Source organism: Equus quagga, chromosome 20, assembly GCF_021613505.1.
Source record: "Equus quagga isolate Etosha38 chromosome 20, UCLA_HA_Equagga_1.0, whole genome shotgun sequence".
In the NCBI taxonomy this organism is placed as follows: domain Eukaryota; kingdom Metazoa; phylum Chordata; class Mammalia; order Perissodactyla; family Equidae; genus Equus; species Equus quagga.
This window is the reverse complement of record NC_060286.1, coordinates 24,286,643-24,294,621: the sequence shown is the minus strand read 5'-3', so window position 1 is coordinate 24,294,621 and position 7,979 is coordinate 24,286,643. Positions and strand designations below refer to the sequence as shown.

Genomic DNA, 7,979 nt, shown 5'->3' with positions numbered 1-7,979 from the left:
CTCAATTTTTATTAATGTAACCCAAGATTACATTAGCTTTTCTGGTAGTCATTCTTCCTGCTGTTGATCAGATATCACTTCCTCAGAAAGTTTCTCCTTTCTGTCCATCCATAGAAGGCAATGCAGTACCCTATCATCCCGATTTGTAATAATTTGTTTACATCTATTTCCCTCACTTGACTCTGAGCAACACGAGGGCAGAAATTATGTTGTTTATCTCCTCATTTTTACTGCATCTTCAGTATCTAATCATCTGGTCCTAGAAATATTTGGCATATGTTCACTGAATTGAATGAATGAACACAATTGTTATGAAAAATTAAAATGTCAACAAATAAACTGAATTATTATTATGCTTCTACATGCATTTGGGGCAATTTTGTGGCTGGTCTGAATTATATTAATCTCTGTGTCAGGTGGAGTATATTGAAGACAATTTTGAGTAAGCAGCTTGAAGATAGAGAGATGCAAATACATAGGTAGGTCTTTAGAAGAATTATTTTATGTTCAAACTACATATGAAATAACATTTACCTTTCAGTGTGGGCCAGAGAAAATATTTGAATGATTCGAATACATTATGTATGATTTTATGTGTGCACGTGAGAGGGAGAGAGAGAGAGATATGAAGGGAGAATGTGAAGTGAGGACAGGCTGAGAAGAGAGAGAGAATGACTTTAAAATGTTAGCTCCCTGTGTTCGAAGGGCTTAGAGTCTAATGGAAAAGACCAACTGGGAAATGGATAATCACAGTACAGAATTATTAGCACAGGAAACCTCTGTGGTTTAATTTGATCTAGCTCTTGCTGAGGTAGCCAGGAAAGTTTTCACAGATAAAATAAAATTTGAGGAGGAAAAGATCAATGCTCTATTTGGCAGAACAGAAGGGAACAAAGTTCCAAGTGACTAAATTGATTTTTCACTTTTTCTTAGCTTTTCCTAAGTTCAGTTCTTTGTTGAGGTTTTTATTACTTTTTCATGACTGAAACCGACTTCTCTGAGTGGACTATGTCTCTTTCAAGTTCTAGAATGACTGAGGAGATGACACTCTAGACTGACAGTAGCAGCCATCATGAAGTGACAGCCTCATACCAGTTTGGTTGGCCATTAATGAGCTATGTGATCTTAGGCAAGGCACTTACTCTTTCCAGGCCTAGAGGGTTTGAATAATCTTCTCTGTTCCTTTCCAGTTCTAAGAATTTGCGAGCCTTTGAAAAAGACATTAGGCTCTGGCGTTAAGGGGATTTTTACGCTTCACTGCTGGAAATTATGCTTCCCTATTCCCCAAGGAGTAAAAGAAACGTAGTCTATGTTACTACTGCAACTAGTTTGAATTTTTCTTATTTTTTTAAAAGCAAATATTTTAGACTTCTCTGATTAAATTACAGTCAGAGCCAGGGCACCTCTGTAATTCACTATCTGGTGTTTGCTTCTTATAGAAGCTACTTGCCCTTTAAAAAAAAAAAAGAACAGGGCAAGAGGGCGCGGCACAAGGACTGGGGTGCCCGCTAATCTATCTGCTTCCGGGAAAGTCACCCAAAGACCAGTCATATGGTATGCTGGGACTTGTCGTTTCTCTTAAGGCCTCTCTCCATTATTAACTCCTTGTCTTTGAGCATGAGACGGACTACAACTCCCAGAGGGCCAAGCGGCAGCAGCGGGGTCCTGTACACTTGCTGCGGCTGGGCGGCTAGTTCAAGTTGCCATAGCTGCGAGTCTGGCGACGGCAGAGTCGGTTGCGCCGCAGCGTCTGGTCAGTTGCACCTTCTGGGTCACTGGTGGCCGCGGGAGCCGGGTGGGGCCTCGGCGATGATCCGGCATTAAGGACCTGGAGTCCTCTTCTATCTCAGGTACCTGCCCCCAACCGCCCCCTCGCCCTTTCTTTACTACTTCCCTATCTTATCGTAGACGTTTTAGGTCCCACTTCCTCTCGTCCCAGGGGTGGGGACAGCAAAGCTGCGCGGAGATCTAGGGTAGGGCTGTGGATGGGTGGAGTGTGTGCCAAGGTCGGGGGAGACGGCGGGCCTTGCATCCCGACGACCCCCTCCCTCGGCATGGGTGTCCACAGACGGGTCCTAGCCAAATTATCCAGGGAATTTGAACTACGTTGTCCTTTTTTGGGGGAGCAGCCTGTCCTGCCGCTAGCAGCTGCGAGTCTTGAGCTGTCAAGGAGATTGGCGTCATTCTGGCGCTTCCCTGCCTGGCCTGGGATATAACTTGACGTTTTGTACCTGTTCTATAGTTAACAAAAAAGTTTGCTATCCTTGGGGGCGCTGTATCAGTGACCTTTCTCTCCTTTGCCAACATGGGAGTTGCCCCAACGTTAGCTGTTAGCAGTCACTTATTTGAGTTATTTCAGAGGAACACCTGACGTTGAATTTCAGCTGCATGCTTTAATGGGTTAATGGAACTTATCACTTCTGCAGAAGTCCAGTAAAATCGCTTTGCAGAGTTGTCCCAAGTATTATGTAAAGTATCCAGCGCAGAGTCTGGCACAGTGGAAATGCTCAGTATTTGTAATTTATTTTTATGAGTTATGCAGAACTGTGCTAATAGAAATATAATGTGAGCCAGACATGAAAGTTTCAATTTTCTAGTACTCTTTAAACAAGTAAAAAGAAACTGGTGAAATGAATTTTAGTAAGTTATTTAGCACAATATGTCCAACATTTTCTCATGTAGTCAATATGAAACTTATTGAGATATTTTACATCTTTTTTTTTGCTTAATTGTACTGAGTCTTCAAAATCTGGTGTATATTTTACACTCACTTTGTTGGGTCAAATTTGAATTGGCCAGATTTCAAGAGCTCAGGAGCCACTTAGGGCTAGTGACGACTGTGTTGGACAGCACAGGTAGAAGATTAACTGGCAGGTTCACATTGGCAAAGAGAAATTTGGTTGTGTCTCTGAATCATGTCATGGGGTGAAGATTGCTGTTTTGTTAGAATAGTGAAGTATGCCTCATACCTGTGGCTTCTCAGCATGTCCTCTCTGTCATTGCACGACCTGGTTTGCTTTAAACTCTCGACAGTTTATTTTGATGAACTTTTCCAGAATACGTTTTTCCTTGAAGTGGTTTATCAGTGTAGTCCCAGATCTACTTTTATGTGGGCAGCTACCAGTTCTGTGGGTAATTTTGCGTGGATTCTTACAGACTGCTTTGAGAGCAATCTCAAAGAATTGAAACTATTTCTGCCCACAGCTCTTTCCTACAACCAAAGACATTTTACATACTTAATTGCAACACTAAATGTGGGAAAAACTGGGCAGCTTTTAAAATATTTCTCTTAGGAGTGCTAGCCTATAGTTTGTTAACTGGCTTAGAAATATAATTGGTCCATTAAATTCAGAAGTAACATGATAATTTCATTACCTGCCTTAGTTAGTTTACCCACTGACAGACATGCTCCGGGACAATACTTTTGGCTGGACTTGGGCTACAGTTCCCACTGCGACGTGATCTAGCCAGCCCAAGGGGTGACCAGGCATGGGTGGAAGTCACCAGTATGTGCTGGCTGGACATTGGGGTGTGGAGAATTCCCGTGAGTTCAGTGGGGCTTTTGCATGACCCAAGGAGCATTTTCTCTGTTCTCTGATATGCCGTAAACAGTATATAGTCAGAGAGAGTGTATTGTCATATTATTTTTAACAACTTAAGATTGTAGCTATGTTTTACCCCCTTGATTCATTTATCTGTAGGTGGTTTGGGGAAAGTGTAGGGGCGACCAACGATCATCTGCTTGCCTAGGCCTTTTGCCCGGAACCTCATGAAGAAATGATAGGAGGCAGACATATGTGCCTAAGAAGAGCACTGAGCTCAGAGGAGAGCAGCACGGAGTTTTGGGGGTGTGCTTTGTAAGTATGCATTCTCCCCGAGTTTCTGAGATAAATTTTTGCATCTTTAAAGTAGAAAAGAATATGTCAACAAATCGACTTTCGAGGAGCAAGAAACCCCTGTCTGACATATATAAAAATAAAATAGAATGGTTGTGCATGCAGTGTTACAAAAATTCAGGCGAACAATCTAGAAACCTTAACAAAAGCAACAATGATGCAACTGTTTCTGTTAGGCAGGTATTTGAGAGCCTGTTTTGTTCTAGGCACTGTACTAGGCACTTTTTACATGTTATATTTATAATACTTTTATTATGCTTATCTTCATTTTACAAATGAAACAGGTAAGGCTCAGAAAGTTTATTTGATTTGCTTGGGATTCTGGAGCTAAAAGAGCTGTCTTCATCCTCAGGTCCTCTGACTCCGAATTCCAGCCCTGCCCACTTCACAGAAGCCACATTGCTCTTTATGATCACTGTCTAATAGGATTTGATTGACAGTTAGCATTTTTAGATTGTGTACCATATACAGCAAAGTTTACTGTTACTTGTCTCTTTAAATGTTCAAAGGGTTCTATTATCTTTCTTAGGTTTTTCAAGGTATGTATAATGGTCTTTACATTATTGTGATAAGAAATAGTTATAATTTGTGATTTTTGTAAAATGTACGTATTCAACATGAATTGTCATTGATCATCAAGAATATAGTGTTAAAAACCCAAGTTTTCCAACATAGATTTAAAATTCTGGCTACCTTTTAGCATTTTCATGTTGCATTTTGATAAAGGGCACTTAAACATATAGGGAAGACCTATTGGGACCTTGTAATAACCCTGTGTCCAAGATCTATGCTGTACAAAATTCTTAGAATTAAGGGCTTTTAGGGCTGGAGGGGCCTCAGGATAATTTAGGCCCGAAATTCTCAACTGCAGTCTTGACACATTTGGGAATAATATAAAAATAATCTAGAGTAGATTCACTATTACCTATGTAATAATGTCACTGGGTTGATTCTAATATGAAATGTTTCAATATATTCATACTATTCTATAGTGTGCTTTTCTTTTCTTGTAATAATGTACTATTATAAGCACATTAAATTCTACTTTGTCTCTTTGAACTACTACATAGTATCCCAAGTGACTAGATACATTTAATGTATCCTTTATCATGGGTTTGTTTTCTTATTTTTTTACTACTGTAAATAGTTCTGCAATGAAACTCTTATACATCTGCATCTACACATAAGATGCATACATACATTTTATATATGCATCTCCTTTTGTTTTCCTAGGATGATATGAATCTTTGGGTCAAAACTTATGCAACTTACTTATTTTTACTTGTCTTGCCAGATTGTTCTCCAGAAAAGCTATTCTAGTTAATATTCTTACAGCAAGGTGTGCCTTTGTCAACCCTATTGGTGAGAGCTTTTTTCCAGCTATATAAAACAGATAAACAAGAATATCATTTTATTAATTTAATTTGCAATTTAGTTAAATAAAGTATGTTATACATTTATTAGGGTCATTTGTATTCTATGAATTGCCTTTTTATATATCCTTTGTACTTTTTACTACTTTTTTTTAAAAAAAAGATGATGAATCCTTTGGTTTCCATATGATACAAATATTTCCTGAGTTTGTCCTTTAGTTTTCTAACCTTGTTTCTGGTGTCTTGTTGTTAGTAATTATGAATGATCCTAAGAGGCTTATGAGGCCTTTATCAGATATTCACACCTCCCTGAAATTCGTTTAACCCTTAACCTAGATCTGTACATTGCTGGTGCTTGGAGTGCCTGGGAGATGGGAGTATTTGTGGTCACATGAATCCATTTAGTTGATGAGCATTTAGAATCTACTGTATGCACAGGGTTTGCCATGAAACAGGTGCTCATGAATGAATGAATGAGTGCTTAGGAATGAATGAACTCATGGATGAATGGATAAGTGAATTAATGCTAAGCCTGAACTAGGCTCTTCTGAATGAAGAGAGACATTGTGGAAGAAGTGAACTATGCTTATTATTTTAAAGGAAGAAGAGAGAGTTTTATAAGTTGTAGAAAGAAGGAAAAAGCTTGATGGTGGAAGAGTGAAGGCTTCAAAATGGCAAGAGTGAGTTTGCTTATGAACAGCAATTGGTACGTTGAAACAGTATTGAGAATGGACCCAGATGATAAAGAGCCTAGAAAATTTGGAGTTTAGAGCTTTATAGTACAGATAGATAATAATTGAGGAATGCAGGTAGCTGCAATGACAGTGATTAATTAAAATGATTTGCAATAATTCAAGCAAATCGTCTAGGTTTGATTCAGTTATAAGTTTTAATGCATGTATTTAAACAAATTTCACGTGTTTGTCTTTGTTTACTCTAGAAAAGACATATCAAGCATTCGTATTTATACTATTTTGCAGTTCAATCCATATTGTTTCTAAGGCATTTACCACAAGAATTATTTCATCCAACAATTATTTGATTAGTACTTGCTAATTGCAAAGTCCTGTCCTTTGAAATTTGTCTCTGGATTAATCAGACAGGATAATAGGGAGAAGTTAATTGTAAATTCATTCAAAAATGTTCCATCTACATGTCACGCACCATGCTAGGTGAAATACAACCATGAGCAAAATAAACGGAGTCTCCCATGAGATTTAGAGTCTAGTGAGGGGATGGACAAGAGCTGTGACGAGGTGGTGTCCACTGTGGGCAGTTGGCTCAGAGTTGGGGTGGGGGCAGTTCAGGAAGGCTTTCTAGAAGTTTCCTCTGAACTGAGACTTGAAGGAAAAGTAGGAGTTAGCTAAGGGAAAAGGAGTGAAAATAATGTTCCAGGTGGTGAATCCAGCATAGGTTCGATAGATGAGGATGACATATTTGAGGATTTGGAAATAAAAAAAAACCTTTGAGGTGCAGATAATTACATTTCCTGGACATGTTTAATAAATGTCTTGCTGTAATTAGAAAGCTATAAGAATGCAGAAGGAGGGAAGATCACTTCTGGCTGGAGATGGAAGGCTTCGCTTGAGATTGTATTGTTTGAGCTATGCCTGGAAAGATGAGTGGAATTGAAATAGGTCGCAATAGTAAACAGCAGAAGGCATTTCAGACAGAACTAATAATATTGGCGAGGGATGAAAGTGGTAGGAAAATAGCTGATGTAACAGCTGAATGTAGGCTGTATGTTTTCTGTGGTTCTGTTGTTGAAGAGAAAGGTGGCTTGCTGAGAGTCTTAAATTCCTGATTCAAGAACCTAGACTCAGTCCTGTGGGCAGTGGGTGTCAGTGAAGGTTGGCATGGGCAGGGAAAGACACAGGGTTAGAGAAACCGTTGTCGTGGCTAGGAATTAGTTAAGAAACATCCTGAATTATGAATGGTGCTCAACTCTGCCCCTTGGTAACCTTGAGTACCTTACTTTACTTCTTTAAGCCTCTTATGTATATATCATGATGAAAATAGTACTTACCTTGTAGGGTTATTGTCATGCAACAATCTGTGATGTTAAAGCATTAGCCATTTAGCATTATTATTTCAGCTTTTGTTTTTTGAATGTTTTTGAAATTGAGGTTCCTAACTGGCGTCCACATCTATGTACTCTCAATAATTCAGTTTTTAAATATGATTGGTTTTAAATGGTCTTGAACTCTATTTCATTATAATTGGATTCCTTTCTAATCCTATATCTTTTAAATTTTTGTGTATATATTTAAAAACATTTCCAGGAAACAGTTCTTGGTACAGTTAAGAACTCTATCTTTTTTTAATTTAGAAGTTTGTATTGTATTTTGGAAATACAAATCATTCTATTTATCCACTTTTAAAATTAAGACTGAGAAATACAAAACTCTTGAATAAACATGTCAATAAGTACAATAAAAATGAATTCCAGTTCTTTATTATAGAAGAGTTAAAGGAAAGATCTAAAGAAGAGTGAGGAAAGAAAGAAAGGTGGAAACTGAGAAAGAGTGAAGGAAAAAGAAAAGTAGAAAATACATGTATACCAAAAAGAGAATGCCTTTTTTTTTAAGATTTTAGGATATGGTTTCTGAAAAAATAGAAATGATTTTCTGCATAAAAGAGATTGTAAATATTCTTAAAAGAGAAAGAATTATTTAAGACATCTTGAAAGAGCTGTAGAAAGTTAGATTTA

General features: G+C 38.1%; 1 protein-coding gene across 4 annotated transcripts in view; it reads left to right on the top strand.

The window, feature by feature from the left end:
* Positions 1-1,717: 1,717 nt before the first annotated feature.
* CEP128 (centrosomal protein 128) overlaps positions 1,718-7,979 on the top strand; it is a 376,345-nt gene continuing 370,083 nt past the window's right edge. For 3 of the 4 annotated variants that reach the window (XM_046647432.1, XM_046647429.1, XM_046647431.1), the window contains exons 1-2: positions 1,718-1,850; positions 3,702-3,857. The gene's annotated coding sequence lies outside the window, so the exon portion shown is untranslated. The remainder of the gene's footprint in view (positions 1,851-3,701; positions 3,858-7,979) is intronic. The other variant, XM_046647430.1, reaches the window with a different exon arrangement.